Source organism: Peromyscus eremicus, chromosome 6, assembly GCF_949786415.1.
Source record: "Peromyscus eremicus chromosome 6, PerEre_H2_v1, whole genome shotgun sequence".
Lineage (NCBI taxonomy): Eukaryota > Metazoa > Chordata > Mammalia > Rodentia > Cricetidae > Peromyscus > Peromyscus eremicus.
In genome coordinates this window covers 85,481,401-85,501,779 of record NC_081421.1, presented here as the reverse complement: position 1 = coordinate 85,501,779, position 20,379 = coordinate 85,481,401, and positions in this window count along the sequence as shown.

The following is a 20,379-nucleotide window of genomic DNA, read 5'->3' as shown; positions in this document are numbered from 1 at the left end:
CTCTAGACCTTACTTCTCAATGCTACCACAATAAGAAATTATCTTTGCACCTCCTATCTGAAAATACAGTGACATCACTCTCTCAGAAACAGTTTTGTTGCCTACATGTAATATACAAATAATTAGTGATACAGTCCTTAATAAAACAAAAAAATACATTGAAGCGCAATTCTAACTAGTCCTAACAATAAAAACTCAGAGTCACATATCAGGAGTGAAAGCTGAAAGATCAGAGAAGCAGAGCAGCAGCCACTAGAGAGTTCTTACCTCTATAAAATCTCAGACTGAATGGGGCCGAGATTCCGTCTCTATCACTTTATATTCCTGTATCCTCCTCCCTAGTGCTGAGATGAAGGTATGCACCACCACCACCCAGCTCTGTTTCTCTTTTAGACTGGTTCAATCTCGTGTAGCTCAGGGTGACCTTGAACTCCTGATCTTCATGCTTCTTCCTCCCATGTGCTGAGATTAAGGGTGTGTGCCGCCGCTGCCTGGCCTCTATTGTTAACCAGTGACTAACTCCACCTTCTGACCTGCAGGCCAGCTTTATTTGTCAGAACACAAAATATCACATAACAATGCATGTTAAAGGCATTATTTCATTTTCTAATGTTTGAAGAAACAATTATGAGTGTGAAGGTGGAACAAAGATGATAACTACCTTTAGATTTTATAAAAAAAAATTAATGTTGAATTACTGGATGAAAAATTTCCTACACATAAATAAACCATTCATACATAACCTTTGACATCAATGTTTCTACCAGAAATGAATCCATAGTATAACATATAGCTTTAAAACATTTGAGTTCTACTAAATGGTAAAAGGAATAGTGAAACCTAGGCAAATTTTCTGAAATAAATAGATGATTATCTTATATATCATTAATAGTGTATACTTGATTTTCAAGTTTCACGTGGCTTGTTAAAATATTATATATTGTACATTTATGGTATTATTACTTATTTGTAATTTATCAGGTTCACATGCTGTGGAAAATGAAAGAGAGATAGTTAATGGGTGCTGGGAAGCGACATTCTTTACTATCATGGAATCCAGTGTAGTCTGTATTATTATTCACAATGTGTACTAGGTTTTAAGAGACATTTTTTAATATTTGCAAACACTGTTGTACTTAGAAAACACTAATTACATGATAATTTTGTGCTTAGATTTTCTATATTCTCTATTTTTTACATTAACTACGGTCAGAAAATTGAGGTCATAGAAATATATGACATCTTTACTTGAGACTAACATACAATATTTATGCATTTTTGCAGGTTTCAATGATTGTTCATAAATGTTGAGTGTGAAATAATATATAATCTTGCTCTTGAACAGCAGTTTTCAGATTAGAAAGCAGTTTCTTCTCACATCATATATTTAGGCCATTCATAAACAACAGAAATAATGAAATCATAGACCATGCAAATAGAGGTATCATTTAAGACCAAAGAAGAATATTAGGTTTATGAATAGTCAACTTATTTTATTAACACGGGTGAAGATAATTAATATTCCTTATTCAGTTTCACAATTGAAGCAAATTCACTGTTATACTAAAAAACATATCCCTGGAGAGTCTCTCTGAACTGAAATAATTTAACAATTCTGTGGCTAATTATCTTTATCTCTGTGTACACTAGCAACAGCAAAGAGAGAGAGAGAGAGAGAGAGAGAGAGAGAGAGAGAGAGAGAGAGAGAGAGAGAGAGAGAGACAAATGGCCCATGAACTATGTAAGCCTTTCCCTTTACAAGTGGCCCAGTAGGAGCAGTGTTTAGCATGCTTACAGCCAATCCTAGGCTCTTGGAATCTCCTTGGCATTCTGTCCTTGCTGTCTGGGTTAATGGAGGGCTTACATGTTTAGAGCTGTCAAGTGAGCATCTTTCTACCAGCCTTGCATCAATTTCAGAAGAGGGTAAAAGAACAAAGAATGTAATCTTTTTTCCATGTAATTTAAGAGTACTCAATTATTTGGGCACTCTGAGATCGTTATTTTATCATTTTGAAGAGTATGCAGTTAATTGAAGGATAAAGTGATCTGAGTTAGGCAAACTGCACAATTGTTTTAATTGCTTCCCCATGGTGAATCATACTGTGCTTTCAAGTTTTCAGAGAGCTTGTTTTGTTAAATTCTGTTTCTCTGTCTCCCACTTTCAAATCTTGTTGATATAGTCATTTGCTAGCTTCCTCATTATAAACATATATTTCTTCTGATTTATCATTGTAGCTGCTTTGTTGAATATTTCTTTGAATATTTCAGAATTCCTTTATTATCATCTCTGTTCCAGGAAGACTGCAGAAATTTCTTTTTCTCAAAGCAATATTGTATTCGTTATTAATCTGTGACTCACATTTTATTTCCTACAAGTTTCATAAGCTTGTCAATGGTAGTGTGAATGTTTTTATCAGATCAAAGTTTTTATAATGTTTTCTTCTAAGTGGCATTTTCAACAATATCTAACACATTAGGAAATTAAACTCATCATAATAATTGGAAAACATTTATGGAATGTGTACTTAACAATAATAATGCAAAGAGTAAGTTACAATTGAATAGTTTTTACTACAAGTAAAATGATCTAGACAGAAGGTCACCCTTTCTATAGTTTCTTGTAGTTGTCAATAGGTGCACAGAGGGATATTCTTTAGCGACTGTCCTGTACTATTTTTCTTATTCTGTGGTGCTAGAGATAAGGCCCAGAGCATCTCTGCCACAGAGATACAGAGATACAGCCCAGTTCTAGCTGCAGCTCATTTTATCTTTCTCTTTTGATATAGGATCTCATTTAGGTACTCACATTGGTCTTGAACTGACAATTCTCCTGTCTCAACCTGCAGAGCAGCTGCAAGACTGTACTATCTGTCTATATTCTTTCTTTTTCAGAAACAAGAGTATCACAAATTCTGAACACATCAGGCACCCAGCTTCTTCCCAAATGCAGCCATCCTACAGCCATGTCCTTCTGCTGAGATATTTTCTGTGAGTTCTTCATCACTGTGAATAAGTACATTATTTGCTTTAAATACTCCTGCTCTAAATATACATACATACTTATCCTATCCCATATTATGCTCAAGTCATTGGTCCTTGTATTTCTTTAATTCAGAGTTCATCATTAAATATGACATGTAAAGCCTTTGAAAGTTGCTCAACCAACATGTTTTGACCAATATGGTGGGCCAATTATATGAAGACATTTGATAACTGGTATATTTAGAAAAGCTGCAATTTTGTCATGTGATGAGTGTAGATTTAAATTTTATCCAGACTATTCTTAGTTAGTCAAAGGCTTGAAAGACGTGAGGGAGTAACTTCATAGTTGCCAAGTAGAGCAATGTTCTAGAAGGATGAGTCAGAAATGGCAACTTCCTTTAGTTGCCGCTATTTCTGTTGTGCATGAGAAGTAGCAGATAAATAGTACAGAGTAAGAAAAAAATAAGTTTAGTGTAGTGTGTTGATTGGTACATATGACCCATAGGCTTATAAGCTATATTATATTTCTGTGCCTGTTGTAATGAATCACTTTTAACAGAATTTCTTACAAAAGAAAATTGCTTCCCCATAATTCTAGGTGCAAGAAATTTTATGTTGGCAGTAGCAATATTGTAGCTGGAGAGTTTTATCTCTGGGTTCCGCCAAGCCCTGGCAGTTCCTTAGCCCACTTATAAAATAAATATACAGATGCTTATATTATTTAAACTGCTTGGCCATTAGCTCAGGCCTATCATTGTCTATCTCTTACTCTTATATTCAGCCCATTTCTATTAATCTATACTTTACCATGTGGCTCGTGGCTTACTGGTACCTTACATCTTCCTTGTCCTGGCAGCAGCTGCAGGCAGTCTCCCCCTCTGCCTTCCTGTTCCCTCAATTCTCCTCTCTGTTAGTCCTGCCTATGCTTCCTGTCTGGCTACTGGCCAATCAGTGTTTTATTTATACAGAGTGATTTCCACAACACAGTATGACTTCTAACAAGGATGTATTATAGAATGTTTCACTGTGTCTCCTTAGCTTCTGATGTCCTCTTGCAATCTTCCATGTGCCTTAGTTTATAGTCTTCTTTCTTTCTTTTTATTGTTGTTTTTGGTTTTTTGAGTCAGGGTATCTCTGTGTAATAACTCTGGCTCTCCTGGCAACTCACTTTGGCCTCAAACTCACAGAAATCTACCTGCATTTGCCTCCTAAGTGCTGCAATTCAACCACCTGACCTTATGATTGCATTTCTTGTCTATGTTTCCATCATTGTGTGGGACTAACCTGGCCTGTCTTTGTGTCCAAACATTGCTCTTCTATTAAAAATACCAGACATTCAAGTAGACTCACTTTAATTCACAGCTGTATTGGCTTGACTTGACTGCATGTGTAGAGCCCTTGTATCAAAACAATGCTGTATGCTGATGTAGACACATATTTACAAAGGGCTACTCAATTGAGTATATAAACTGCTGTTGAAGGGTCTTTCTGTTTGCTGTGAATATGTGTTGCTACTATTGGTTAATAAAGAACCTGTTTTGGCCTATGGCAACACAGGATATAGCCAGACATAAAATCTAAGAGAGATAAAGGGAGAAAAAAGGTAGAGTCAAGGAGACACTATGAGCCTCCAGGGAGCAAGATGTGATAGAACACAGATAATACCATGGCCACGTGGCAAAATATAGATTAATGGAAATTGGTTAATTTAAGATTAAGATGTAATTTAAAATTAAGATGTAAGAGCTAGCTAGCAATAAGCCTGAGCCATAGACCAAACAGTTTGTGATTAATATTAAGCCTCTGAGTGATTATTTTAAAAGTGACTGCAGGATTCTGGGACTGGGGTGGGACAGAGTAAAGTACCCAGCTACAATAAACTAAGATGAATCTGGGTTTTTTTTTTTTTTTTTTGGATGAAAGATTAAAGTGCTGGCCTTATTTACAACTTAAATTTCTGCTTGTACATGCACAAGGCACAATTATCAATCTAATGGGATACCACAATAATTACCAGGATTGTTCACAAAGAGTTCAAATTTAAAAGAATAGTATTCTAGGAGACAGTATAAACATGTCAAAGGAACTTGAATTGATGGAAGTAAGGACAAGGCAAACAGGTCATTAAGGGTGCTGTTCTTGGAGAGACAAAAGGTAGTTGTCATGGAATACTGGCTCGTTGTTGGGAGAGTAAGTTGTTATAAAAGAGGGAGTCTGTTCCTAGGATCACTTTCTAGGAGGATTTGTCTTTCAAGGTCATCCCAAATCATTTGTTCTTTTCAGCATGTCCTCTGCCATCAAGCTCTCACCATAGGCCAAATTAATGGGGTCCATTGGTCTTGAAGTTTCATTTTAAAAATCTGTTGGAGGTGCATATGATAATATATACTTTGTATATGTATGACATTGACAAGATGAAACACAGTACTATGTCTAATTAATATATGCTAATAAAATATTATAGTATACATATTCATATACATGCCAAATTAGAGGATTTTACTTCAGATATATTCAAATGAGCCTTATGGATACATTTCTAAATCTAATTTGGTGAAGAAAAGGCTTTTGATAATAGGCTTTTTTGTAGATGAGCCTAAAATTTAAACATGATCATAATTTTGCAAATTCAGTAGTGCCACTTAAAGTAAGGCAGTGATTTTCAAACTTTTGACCACAGCTCAAAGCAAAAAAGTACATTCTACACTTTGTCTTCATATCTTAGAATTTCAATCCACCCAAAGCTAACCTCTGCCAGTATACATACTTACTAAAGTCAGCATCATTTATTCAGCAATATATTTTGATATTTTTCTCTTTTCAATCATCTCTCCTCTTTCATCTCTTTGCTCTTATCTTCTCTGTGTGTCTTAGTTAGGATATCTATTGCTGTGAAGTGATACCAAGACACCTGATTAAATGAAAACATTTAATTGGGTGGCTTACATTTTTCAGAGGTTTAGTCTATTATTGTCATGATGGGACATGGTGGTACATAGGCAGACATGGTGCTGGAGAAGAAGCCAAGAATTCTACATTTTGATCGACAGGCAGCAGGAAGTGAACTGTGTCACTGGGTATAGCTTGAGCATAGGAGACCTCAAAGACAGCCTCCCACAGTGACACATTTCCTCCAAAAGACCATACCTTCTCCAACACAGTCAGATCTCCTAACAGTGCCACTTACTATGGGGGCCATTTTTTTCAAACTGCCACACTGTGATTCTTTTCAATTTTATTCTTTCTATGTCACCCTCCCCCACTTTCCTCCTCTGTCTTTTTTCTTTCAGCAAAACCAATACCAAAAAAAAAAAAAAAGTAAAACTAATACTTGGTATGTTTTGCTGAATGAACTCATTTTTAGTTCTAAAGCTGGATCAGTGTTTGTTCTTTGTTTCATATATTATGCCTAGAAAATTTGAATACTGTGAGGTATTGAGTCACACTGTGACTCAAACAGGCTGTATAGCAATCAGCAGAACAACAAGTTAAATAGTGACAGAAGCTGAAATTATGAGGGGCTAACTTTGGGTAGGATCGTGCTTTTAGCACATTTGATTCATTATGCATACATTGTATCCTCTCTGTAAACCTACACCACATGTCAGTATCCTGAAGACAGATTTCAGGGGTCATTGGGACTCCTTATGTCTTCCTCCAAATATGGTCTCACCAAATTAATCTATCTCTGCTTTTCACTATTAGTTATCTCTTTAAATGGCGTATTGGGTTGGGTGGTTAAGCCAAGAACGTTTGGTACTGGGTGGGGAGAACTACAATTACTTATTGTGTGTCGGGGGTGGGTGGATGTGAGTATACCTGGGGGAGACAACCTCATAGATTTAGTTCTCACTTTCTAACATATGAGTCTGGAGATTGCATTTAGCTATCAGAAGGAAAGTCTTTTTATTTGTCTACAGGTTCCTTTTGCATACTAATTGTGTGAAGCTTGTGTGAGGGCTCTGGACTTCACTCTGCCTTATGATCCTGTCTTACTTCTATTCTTGTTGCCCTTGGTTCGGATCCTTCTGCCTGTAGACCACGGGCCTCATTGATGCTTTCCGATTTTGCTCTTATCCTTTCTCCGTCAACTACAAGTATTAGGATGATCTTTCAACAACGTTTGATGGTGTTGAAATGTCAGAAATGTCCAAATTCTTTTGCTTGCTATATGGGTCTAGACACTTAGGCCAGATCCCCAAACCAGACTCCTCCTCCCCGCAGCTCTCTCTGGGACAGCGAGTTAAGAAGCTATCTGTGTGTGTTCTTAACTAGGCTCTTGGTTTATGACACCCAGCTCTTCCATGTTCTTTGTTCTCTGTGCTGTAGTACTAGTTCATATGATGTAAACCTTTCTCACACCCCTAAACATTTATAAAAAAAATCGTATTTTCCTTTGTTCTTGGAATTGAGAGACTCCTCAAGAGGATTTTGTTCAGGGAAGTGCTCTAAAGACCACTTTCTTAAGAGGCTCCTCTGATCTCCAGCAGGAAATTCTCATGCCAGAGCACTCTCCCCGACCCCCTGCCTCTCATCCTTATTCTTAATGAAACACTTCTCTAGCTTTTTATAGAAAGCCCCCCGCCACTTCTCTTTAAGGTTTCATCATGTTTAGATCTCCATATACTGTTTCTTTCCAATGTTCTTTCTACCCTATGGATTGAGCATGACCTTGAGTTACCTTCTTCTAATAAATTTAATCTTCTGAAGGGAATTATATGTAGTTCCCATACAGACCAACCACTACTGTTTTATCATTATTTCTTTTCCTGTATTTAAGAGTTGTTCATGATCTGCCAATTCTCCAATTCTGTTCTCAGTTGCTATTGTTTCAAATTTGAATGTAGAATATCTGGTCTATTTGATCCTGGGTGTTCACTTCAACAGCTCTCTCTTCTCTGATCAGCAAAAGATAAAACATATTATATCAAACGTCTTCTCCCCTAATGGTGTTTTTCCTTTTGTTATCCTGTTTGGTTTTGAAAGTTGCTTCTATTACATTTGTTTATTTTGTGTTGATTTGTGTGTGTGTGTGTGTGTGTGTGTGTGTGTGTGTGTGTGTGTGTGTGTGTGTAGGGGCATGGAAATGCAAATGTCAGAGGACAACCTGACAGAGTCACCATGTAAGTTCTGGGTGACTGAATTTAGGTTATCAGACTTGGTGGGAAGCACCCACTTGTACCTGCTGAGTCATCTTCTGATCTTCAAATTCCTCCTTTCTTATCTTGTTTCACCAAGCAACTTCCAACCCAACTTATTTGCTATCTTGTAACACAAATTCTTTGTACCTTTCGACCTATCTTTCTTAAGCGCCTCTCTATGTGTGACAACTTTGTCTTTAAAACTGAAATATGATAGTTTTTATTTCATCATATCATATAGATGGTTGAGAAGAACAGATTTATATAAAAACTTTAATGTAGCAGTAATTTTATAAGGTGCTGATCATAACAGTTGGTGGCACCTGTCTATAATCTCAGGAGTAGGATGAGGCAGGATGATCACAAATTCAAGTTCAAGCCTGAACTATATAAGAAGTCATGCCTCAAAAAGAAAAGCAACAACAGTAAACAAATAAAAGTTTTTGCCAACTGTTTCTTAGTTTTGTCACGAGTATTTTTTATATCAGTTCATTTCCCCTAGGAGATGATAATGGTTCTGGTCACAGCTGAATTATAAAAAAGGTGCTTCTGGCTTTCCATTCTGAAAATCAGAGTGAACAAGCTTTGTATCCATGGATTTAGTCTTTAAGCTCCTGCATCATGCTGACTTTGCGTTTCCAAAGCCCTCAGCCTTGACTTGTTGAATGCACTTGAGGGGTTGACTTCTCAATGTGAAAGTGCAAGTGCCTTTAAATAAAATGATGTGTGTGTGTGTGTGTGTGTGTGTGTGTGTGTGTGTGTGTGTGTAAGAGAGAGAGAGAGAGAGAGAGAGAGAAAGAGAGAGAGAGAGAGAGAACTGGGGAGAACTGGCTTTTTTATTTAAAATTATCCTTGACTAATGACATATGCATATTTGTATTTGAAATAACGGTTTCTGTAGTGTCACATTGTGATTACTAAGACTTATGCAGCGTGGCTATCTAGCTCACAATTGATAATGAAGTGATCATACAAATTGATATGGCATAATATAATGTAAACAAGTAGACAGGCAGAGCACTTCCACTTCAAGATACCTGTTGTCACTGTACTGATGAAGACATCACAGTCAGCAGCACTGGAGCATCTCAGCGAAGAGTGGCATGCACTACGAGCTGGGATTTTACAGTAACATCCATATTGGTTAGCAGAAGAGGATCTCAAGAAGTTAGATGACGATTACGTAGCTTGTAATATTGACTTAGAGATGACAATAGTCAACATATGTGTGTGGGTGTATGCATTACTTCCAGACTAATTTACAGTAAAATTTTGTGAATATATGACATAGAAATCAAATGCTGCACCATTTTCATTAAAGCTGAGTGATTTTAAAGTGATCTCTTACCTTCTGGATAAGGCAGTAGAAGTCATTTATTAGAGTAATGTGGATAGCAGTTTAGAGACCAAGACATTCGGAATGCCATTAGAACTGATTTGACTGCTTACTTGAACATAAGTTTTATATTTTGCCTAAGAAACTACCTAGTACACCACCATATACAGTTGATTTTTTATAGTTTATTATAGATATTCCATAAATTATTGCTTTTGCTTTCAATTTGGATTGACCACAACACAAATCCCCAGGGGCAATTTATTAATCCTCAATGAAGTTACAGATTTCTAAATTCTTAACCCATGTAGGCTTTCAGTTTTCTTCCCTACAGTCCCTGATGATCATTGGGTTCTAATGCTTAATGATGGTATCTTCAGCTGATTTATAGTTTTATAGTACTTATTAACATATAAAGAAATATATAAATTATTTCTTACTCAATAATAGATAAAGGCTGTGAGTTACTGATGGGATCATCCATACAGAGAATTCATAGTAAATATTTGCCAAATTAACAATTCTCTCTGTGAGAATCACCTGAAGCTTTGATGTGACAGTAGTCGGCTAAATTAAGCAGAGATTTTTGTTTTATCCTGAGCCATGCTTACTCTCTTATCTGTCTGGTGGATCTACAGCGTACACTCAAAAAAGGGCCGCTTGAACAAGAGGTTACACTGAAACTTGAGAATTGATTCATTTTTAGAAGACAGCATATGATTTACGGAGTCACTAAAGGCTAGAGGCCAATGGATATTTGAATGAAAGCCTTCTCCATCATTTAATCAGATTACTCTCTGTTCTAAATTTCTAAAAGTCATATAACTCAGATGTAGCAGGAACAGCAATGAAGTGGAAAGAGCATATTTAACGTTAAAGGTATAGATCAAATATAGAGACTCTTTGAATTTTCCTCTTGAAATAGCAGAAAAGCTGTACTGAAGATATTAAAATTTTAAACTGATATAGACAAAACTAGAAATAACAAGCAGAATAAAATCAAATGTATAAAAAGTAGTAAAAATAGTGGAAACTTGATTATGGAAGAGGTCAAATTCTAGGATGACAGCATAACACTGCAAGAAGTCAAAATCACCTTGATTTACACTGCTTTAAATATCAGGAATCGCAGAGAATTAGTCATCAAAGGCTGTGGGTCTGACAGTGAGGTGGACATGGTATCTAGCACTTGGGTAAAAAGCATTCAAGAACTCAAATCCTTATGTTTTCCCATTTTACACACCCTGCAGGAATCTGAAGATGTGATAACTGAAGAAAGTATAACACATGATCTCTGAATCTCAGGAGCTGGGACAGGATATAAGTATGAGCTTGGACACATCATTCCCAAATAGGTAAACTGTGAATATAGAGAACTTTGATTTCTTTTTGAACAGTGTTACTCACTATAGTTTTCAAGGTATTGGCTCTTTAGATAAGAGGTTTAAGCATCTAAGGAATCTTTCAGTCTCCAAGAATCTATAAAAATGATACAAATGTATGGAAAAAAAAGAGCATACTTAAGAGAAAACAGATAAGAAGAAATAAAAAAAAAAACACTGCATCCCCCATTTTACAAACTCAAGTAGAAATCTGAGTGTTTTTGAAACTAACAGGGCATGACTGATGATTTTCCAAATTGATGGTAGAGATTAAAATTCCAAAAGCAATTGAAAAGGTGGATAATCTTAGGATCTAGATTCCTCAGTAAAAGGTGATCCAGAATTTCTGTCTCTGTAGCATAACATCCTCACCAAAACTGCCCGAGGAGGAAGAGTTTACTTATTCATATGTTCAGGGTTTAGCCCATAGCTTCTGAGAAGTCAAAGCAACAGGAACTTAAAGCAACAATGTATATCATATCTATATTTGAGAGGAGAGAGAAATGAATCACATCAAGCATGTTCCATTCAACGCCTACTTTTTCCTACATATCAAGATCCCAACTCAGTGGTGGTACTTTTAGGCTGGGTCTTCATATATCAATTGATACCAATAAGAAAATACACGAGAAAAATTCCCACAAACCAGCTGATCTAATGAATTCCTCATTGAGTCTCTCCTCCCAGTTGATTTTAAATTGTTTTATGTTGATAATTAAAATAATCACAGTCTATATTATGTTTGTAAGCATTTTATTAAGCATTTTTGAATTTATGTTCATTGGGGATATTGGCCTGTCCTTTTTGTTTCTTGTTTCTTTACCAGTTTTTTTTTTTTTTTTGTAATATAGTGATATGCTGAAACAGGACTTGAACAAAGACAACAACAATAGGCTTGCAAAAGTGGATGGGGAAAGCTCACAGAGCCTCAACCCCACAGGAAGAACTATAGGCAGTTAAGAATGCTGAGAGAAGGGGAAATAGTTTTCCCCTGGGAAGAGCAAACCAATTTGTTATCTAGTAGAAAATGGTCTGCCCTGAAAACATACATAGCTGTAACACCATAAACACTTAGCAGGTTATATTCAGAAATATAATAACAACAACATAATAACAATCAATGATAAAGGAGATTATGAATTTGAAAAAAAGCAAGGAGCAATATAAGGGGGAAAGGTTGGAGGAAGCAAAAAAAGAAAGAAATTGTAACACGAATTGCTAAATGGCCTTATTATTAATAAAAAAACCCAGAGCCAGATACTTGGTGAAAGCTGAAAGATCAGAGGAATAGAACAAGCCAGCCACAAGTTCTTACTGCTAAGAAATCCTCAGTACAAGAGTTCCTGTAAACTCACACTTATAATAACCTTTCTGTGCCCTGCCATCTTACTTCCTCTGTCTGCTTAGCTACTTCACTTCCTCTTTCTGCCCAGCTATATTACTTTTTGTTTGTCTGTACAGACCTCCAGATCTCCAGTGCTGGGATTGAAGGAGAGTGCCACTTAGCCTGGCTCTGTTCCTAGTATGGCCTTGAACTCACAGAGACACAGATGAGTCTCTGCCTCCTGAATGCTAGGATTAAAGGCATGTGCTACCACTGCCTGACCTCTATGTTTAATATAGTGGCTGGGTTTTTCCTCTGATCTCCAGGCAAGCTTTATTTGTTAGAGCACAAATAAAGTATCACCACAAGAAATGATGTAGTTTATATTAGAATTTCAAAAATAAAAATAAAAAACTCAGAGTACTTAAGGAGGTTTGCAAAGTGGAGTGCTTTAATTTTCCGTATTGAAATGTCTGCTCAATGTCAGAATTATGGATGCAATTTGAAAAGCTTCCCTGTGAAATTTCAGACAATGGGTAGCATTTTCTTTTGGTCATAGAAATTTGCTTTTATTAGCAAAGCTCTCCACCTGGCAACAATCAGAACATATAAAGAAAAGTTCACATGCAAACATAAAATACTTAGGGCAGACTGACCATTATGGGATGCACAGTTCCCAGATGAGTTGAACCTGTTCCTCTGGCTCTGAGAACTCAACTTGCTTTTAAACAAAGAAGCCACCATCCAGAATCTGTAGAGCTAGAAAATAAAAACATGGCCAAGGACAGGCTAATGTACACACACACACACACACACACACACACACACTCACTCACGCGCGCACATGCGCACGCGCGCGCACACACACACATATATTATTTTCATTTCAAATTGTTTATGTTGTAAATAATTTTCTATATATGAAATAAAATATACTATCATGGTATAAAAATATTGAAATATCAAAGTTCCCAAGACTCTGTGCAAGAAAGTAAAGTTTTTCAACCTGCAGAACTACCTTCAGCAATGATCCAGAATTGGGGATGAGTTCATTTTGTAAGATAACTATGGGACCCTGGTCTGCTATAAGAATTACAGGATAAAGCACCAACAACCTTCAAAGATCATGAGCACAGTAGTTGCTTTATCTCCAAGGTAACTACAGGGGATGAGAGGAGATGATCTTGCAATCCACAAAGTTTTGTTCTTGTTTTCTTCCCAGGAAGAGAGAAGAAAGGCAAGAGGAAGAAATGTGATCACTCTCTGCTTGGCTTCTGGCTTGTTGGCATGCCTAGAGCATAGACACTGTTCTAAGATGTAGATATGGTTACATATGTTTTATGCAATAGTAACTTTATGAATTTGAACCAGAATTGAGCTATGCAAAGTACTTCTTGAATCTTCACAGTTAACCTTTATGGATCTCTGTGGAATACAGTAACATTTTTGTTTTATTTTTTATTGAAGTGTAATAGTGGGGACTGATGTTGTTTTGCTGTGTGTGGCTATCTATATTGTTTTATTTCTGAGAGGAGGAAGATTTTATTTGTGTTTTCAAATGAACAACGTGAAGTTCAGGGATTTTAAACTAATACATCCCAGTCTCCAACTAAGACTCAAATTAAATACTTTCATAGAAAACATAGAAAGTGGTTAAAATCCATTTTGAAGTGTTGTTTAAGTTAAGCAGTCTGTATGAAATTAAATTAGAAGTAGGTATACAGAACAGTGTCTCTGATTCAAAAATGTTTATAAAGGAGGAATTAGAATCAAGATAGGTTCCTGGTCCCACAGACAGGAGCCTATCTGTAACAAAGTTTGATCACATCTGTCATGAATTCAGTTAAAAAAATTTCAGTGAACTTAAGTGAAGATTAATTAATTTCTTTAATTTTACATAACATTTCTAATTCAAGATTTACAACTTTCTTTTTTTTGAATAAACAGTTCTTTTTTTTGTTTTTTTTTTGTTTTTTTTTTTAATTTTTATTTTGCAATACAATTCAGTTCCACATATCAGCCACAGATTCCCTTGTTCTCCCCCGTCCCGTCCCCCTCACCTTCCCCCCAGCCCGCCCCCCATTCCAATCTCCTCCAAGGCAAAGCCTTCCCCACAGACCGAGATCAACCTGGTGGACTCAGTCCAGGCAGGTCCAGTCCCCTCCTCCCATGCCGAGCCAAGGGACCCTGCATAGGCCCCAGGCTTCAAACAGCCAACTCATGCAATGAGCACAGGACCCGGTCCCACTGCCTGGATGCCTCCCAAACAGATCAGGCCAATCAACTGTCTCACCCACTCAGAGGGCCCGATCCAGTTGGTGACCCCTCAGCCATTTGTTCATATTTCATGTGTCTCCGTTCGTTTGGCCATTTGTCTCTGTGCTCCATCCGACCCTGGTCTCAACAACTCTCGCCCATACAAACCCTCCTCATTCTCGCCAATTGGACTCCCAGAGATCCACCCGGGGCCTAGTCATGGATCTCTGTAGTCTTGAACACATTGGCATAGGAGACCACTTTCTAAATAGAACACCAGTAGCACAGACACTGAGAGAAACAATCAATCAATGGGACCTCTTGAAACTGAGAAGCTTTTGTAGGGCAAAGGATACGGTCAACAAAGCAAAGCGACAGCCTACAGAATGGGAAAAGATCTTCACCAATCCCACATCTGACAGAGGACTGATATCCAGAATATATAAGGAACTCAAGAAATTAGACATCAAAATGCCCAACAGTCCAATTAAGAAATGGGCTATAGAACTAAACAGTTCTTTGTTTATAAAAATCACCATTAAAACAAAGTCTTACTTCAATAAAAAATGAATTTTAAATCACCAGATTCATTAGCACTCTAGAACAGTGATTTCTAATGTGCAAGTTATGGAATTACTACACAAAAAGTTACCCTGATTTAATAGACATTGGCTTTAAATTTCATTGATTTTATAATCTGTCCTATGAACCAGGAGCACAAACTATTTTCTTGGTTTAAATGTTTGGAAGAAAGACGTGATCACACAGGAGGCAAGGCTACATCAGAAAGAGACACCCTTCATTCCAGTCCTCCTTTGGATGTGATTCTTCAAGAGGAATGCTGTTTGCTGACCTGTGTAGTTAGACTTTGTATTGTTAGAAATTGAGGAGAAGCGTAATACACAATTAATTACAAAATAAATAACCCTTACATTCTAAATTGTACACCTCACTGATCTAATAGGAAAGATATGCACTATTATGGTCGAGATGGGTAATTTTCTCTTTTGCTCTACCAAAATATGGGAAGCACAATTAAACACCTCAGTGTTTTGTTTTTCTTTCAGATTTCAACTTACATAGCAATTACTTAATGTCCTATTTTCTATATTTAGTTAAAACACTCACTTACCAACGTAAGTCCGTTGGAAACATTGCTATCTCAATTTGTTCTGGGAAAAATCCATTTCTAGTAATCATATACACATATTTCTTAAAAATATTGAAGCATGTTTTTTTTTTTTACTTTGAGAGCAGAGCAAATGGTGATAGAGAAAATGTTAATTTTCATATAGATGACATCTGATTAGCTCTATACATCATATACTTTTATTGCTTTATATATAAGTATACATGTATATCACACACAATTATTTGGATGACTATATGTGCATATATGTACATATAGTGTATCTATGCTCTTACAATACAGTAGTGGAAACTGTACTTATTTTACTGAGAGAAGGAAGGATGACAGCATCCTGAACATAGAAGAATTTTACTGTGTTAGTAGAATATTTGAAAAAGAGAGAAACTATCAATCAACAACTCAGTACCTAAAACTTTTATTCTGTATAGCCTAAGAGTTAGGTGAATCGCATCATAGTTTCCCCTAGGTTTGCTTCAGGCAGGAGAATTTGTTAGAAATATGCTGAAGAATATCAAAGAAAAGGCAAAACACAACTATAAAGTTAACATTAATTAAGCATTAGAGAGTAAGTCAGTTTAGTGAATATTATCTTCATTTTTTGCATAAATATCACTCATCATAATTGTTCTGTTTTAACATTAGTTTCTACTTCTCTGGCTTTAGCTTAGCCCATTAAAGAAAAATTAAAAATGATCTAAATTCCATTATTTAAAATTATTCCTTCAAGTCAGTTATCATCTCTGTCATGACTTCCCTCACTGTTCAGAGTAATTATCATTGGAACATTGAATTTATGCCTTGATTACCACCTACCTTAGTATTCAAAATTTTCAAAACAAAACTTACAATCAGGTTATCTTTTCCAATACTGTCTCAACAACAACTAACAGTGTACAAGACGTAGCAACAATTCACAAATACTTCTTAAATAAATACTCTCCATGGGTGACCATCTGGTGAATATAGTACTATTGATGCTCCCTTGGCATGCATTTTTGGATGAGGATGTACTTTAAAATCTGATGTTGAGAGTCTTTAAAATTTCTAAGTAGTGAAAGTTCTATAAACATGGAAAGAAGACTTCTTAATTTTGCCTTTAACACTGGCACTTTAAAGTGTGGCCTGAAGGTGGCAACATTGAATAAAGTTCTAAGTTTATTTTTTTGTAGTCAAGGCTTTTACAGATAATTTTAATCAACGTCTTATATCTTAAACATTGTCTACACACTTTTATTTACTATAATGTACAACAGAGAATTTTACTGACTTTTATACTGTAACCTTGACTATAAATGTGGAAGGAAAACATTTACAACTTTGAAGAATGAGAGTTAATTTAGGCAATGTTCAATGTAGCTTTGCTCAGATTTTCCAAGTGTAAAATCAGTTTTAAATACAACATATGCTTCTTACTAAGAAAATTTGTATCAATAGATGTGTTTAAATGTCTGCTAGTACCTATATTTTGAGATACAAAATTATTTTCTGCTAGATTTATTCAAATTGAAGACAAAAATTTAGTGTTAAATATAATTTTAAATAAAATTATATATTCACTGAAGCACCCCACAACAGATACCATATAATACCATTACAATAACAAGTAGAACATTGGCAATCACTATAATGCAAAAGTTTATTAATAAAGAAAATCTTTTTGATTATCAAACCTGGATGTGTATTGTTATATTTTCTATTTTTGTGAATTTTGGGGTCTTAGCAAATTAATAAAGCAAGTTCTACTAATCCATATACACCTGAATCTTCAAAACCTCTCTGAAAGATAGAAAGGTAGCAAGTAATGTGTCACAGAGGTTAATTGACTTCATATGAGACCTGTCAGTGCACAGCTAAACACGGATCCCTGAAATTCTTATCTCTAGACAATAACAACTGCCCATGGTTATAATTCTGTTATTAAGTTTGCAGACACTGGATACTCCAGCCACTCCCTAGCTTCTGGGAAATAGACAAATTCATGTTTTGTCCTATTTAGGATTTTGTCATATAGATAATATGTGTTCTGGATGAGGCTTTGATGCTCTGATGCATACTGTAAAAGAGTTCAAATGCAAAGCTTCAAACTGTAAGCTAATAATTGGTCCTCTTGTATATCATACGAAAATAAAGTCATAGTATATTGCCTCATATTCTCTAAGGAGGCACTTTTGAATCAATTAGAACTATTAAAGGTCAACTTAAGATTGACAAATAAAGAAACTGCCTTGTCTGAGGAAGATGATAGGAGGGGGTCATCAGATTGAGGACAAATTTATATGACTTCTGTATGAGAGATTTAAGTGCTGTAAGACAGCAAAAGGAGGTTGGTGTGTAGGAAACTAATCAGGAACTGGACAGATCTAGAAGCAGCATGAAACAGATGGATCCTTGTAGCAGGTGCAGAGAAAATGTGCCCACAGGCTCTATTCACAGGTCTTCAAGACTGCACATACCTACACTATTAAGAGGAACTGTGTACCACTGTGATTTGTCAATGTACAGTTGCTAGATGAAGAAATCAGATAGGTAGCATGTTGTATGACAGAAACTGAATCTTCAGGAGGACTGCTGGTTTTTGTTTTTTCCCTTAATCTCAGGCTAGGTTTACTGATGTTTGTTGGCATTTTCATTTTGCATAAAGAGCTCTTCCTCCTCTCTATGAGACTTGAATAAAATCTCTATGAGACTGGAACAATACACAGAAGTTCTACATGCTCCAACCTTGGATGCTCCTCTCTCGTATCATTAATCAAAACTCTGGACCACATATCCACAAGGAGGAACTAGATATTCTTCTTTTGTAGATATCAGAGTACTCAACCTGGTCCCTTGGTTTACAATATATACTATGTATGTACCACAGCATTGTGTTAATGGGACAATAAAGAGTATTTGATTAAGAAGTCATTCTTAAAATGATCCCTCTAAAATCTTCTACCAAAGCCAGCACTAATATAGTGTTTTTTGTGAAAGTAAGTATAACTTCTATTTTCAAATAAATAATTATACAAATTAAATTCTATATTTAAATCTGAAATCTTTTTTTAGTGTACTTGATGATTATAAAAAGCTTATTAGCTTCAAGTCTATAAATTGAGCTTAAATAGACAAGGAGGACTCTAGTAAATAAACAGGTTTGTAAGCATATGTTCTTCATTATCTTTTGCCTTCTAGGTCCTTAGAGAATGGACCATCATTTAGTAATCAAGAATGAACAAAGTTTCTAGCAGTGCTTTGCATATAAGTACAAATCAACTTGTACAGTGTATGGGAAACTTTCTTATTACTGAAACATACACATTGACTTGGACAGGAAGACAGATGGACAGACGTACACATATATACAGTTCTTTATGAAAAACCCCAAAGAATGTTTATCTCAACTCTTCTTGCTTTGGTTGTCTTTTCCTTTGTTGTGGTAAAACACGCTGACCAAAAGCAACTTCGGGTAGGAACGGATGTATTTCAGCTTACAGGTTGCAGTTCATCATTCATGGAAGTCAGAGTAGCAGATCAAGTAGGAACAGGGAAACATGGCTTGCTGGCTTGCTGTCTGGCTCACACTCACCTAGCTTTCTTCTACAGTTTTAGACTCACCTGCCGAGGGATGGTGCCACCCACAGTATTCATGCTACTACCATGTCAGTCATTTATCAAGACAATCTTTCACAAGACAATCAGATTGAAGCAATTCTTCAACTGAGACTAGGTAACTCTAGGTTTTGTTAATTTAGACAATGAAAAGTAACCAGCATATCCTTCTTATATTAATCTGAAAGTGTTTATTTGTTTACCTTTCTTATTTTATTGCAATTTCCATGGGGAAGGGGATATATATTATTCCTATGTGTATCTTCAGAGTCTCAAACAGTATATGGTTTAGAATAATACATATTGAGAAAATATTTGTTGACTGGTAGGTTGAGTGAATGAATCTTTATTGAACTTTGGCAAAGGAGTTTACTCTGGTGACTCTAGAATTTCTCTCAAAGTATAGTTTTAAGGTATGGTAAAGTGATTGATATTAATGAATGAAGTCAACCACTTAAAGAAATTTCTTTGTCTATCTTTTTTCCAGTTTCTCACACTATTTGCTTGATTCAAAATCTGTCTCTATATTCAAGGAAACAATATTATGTTGGGCCTCAGACAGTGTCCTGTGGTTCTTTAGTAGTTTATGTAGTATTTTGATTCTACTTACTATATTTGAGTCATGGACCAGTTCTAAACCTCAGGACATCCTTAAAGTGAAGGGTGCTCTCAACAGAGAGACGCAGTTTTTTCATTAATTTGACATGGAGCAGGTCCTTTCACTATAGTAACCAATAGTGCAGGTGCAGTGCAAACCATACCCATAACATATGGAGTGGACAATGCACATTTCATATGGTTAGGCAAGGGGGGAGTAGAAGTGGAATTCCTATTGTGATGAGATAAAAATCGTGCTCTAGGAATTTCTACAGTGTAAACTAACTTGTCATTCATTCATGCCATCATTCATTCATTCATTTAAAATGTCTTTCCAGTCTACTTGAGATAAAGTATTGGAATAGGCAGGGGATTGATTACAAAGGGACAATGACAATGGCAGGCTTCTATAATTCATTGCAATTCCTTTATTCTTTTCTCTTCCCTTGTTTAACTAGTCTCTTTGAACTTTCTGGTCTAAAGGGAAGAGCTTAAAATTTAACATGGCTTGATTTTTTAATACAAAAGAAATGCCTTACTTTCTCAATTTCACAATTTAATGAACAGACTCATTGGCTCAGCACGACACACCAATTCTTGGAGCAATCACTAAGCTTCTG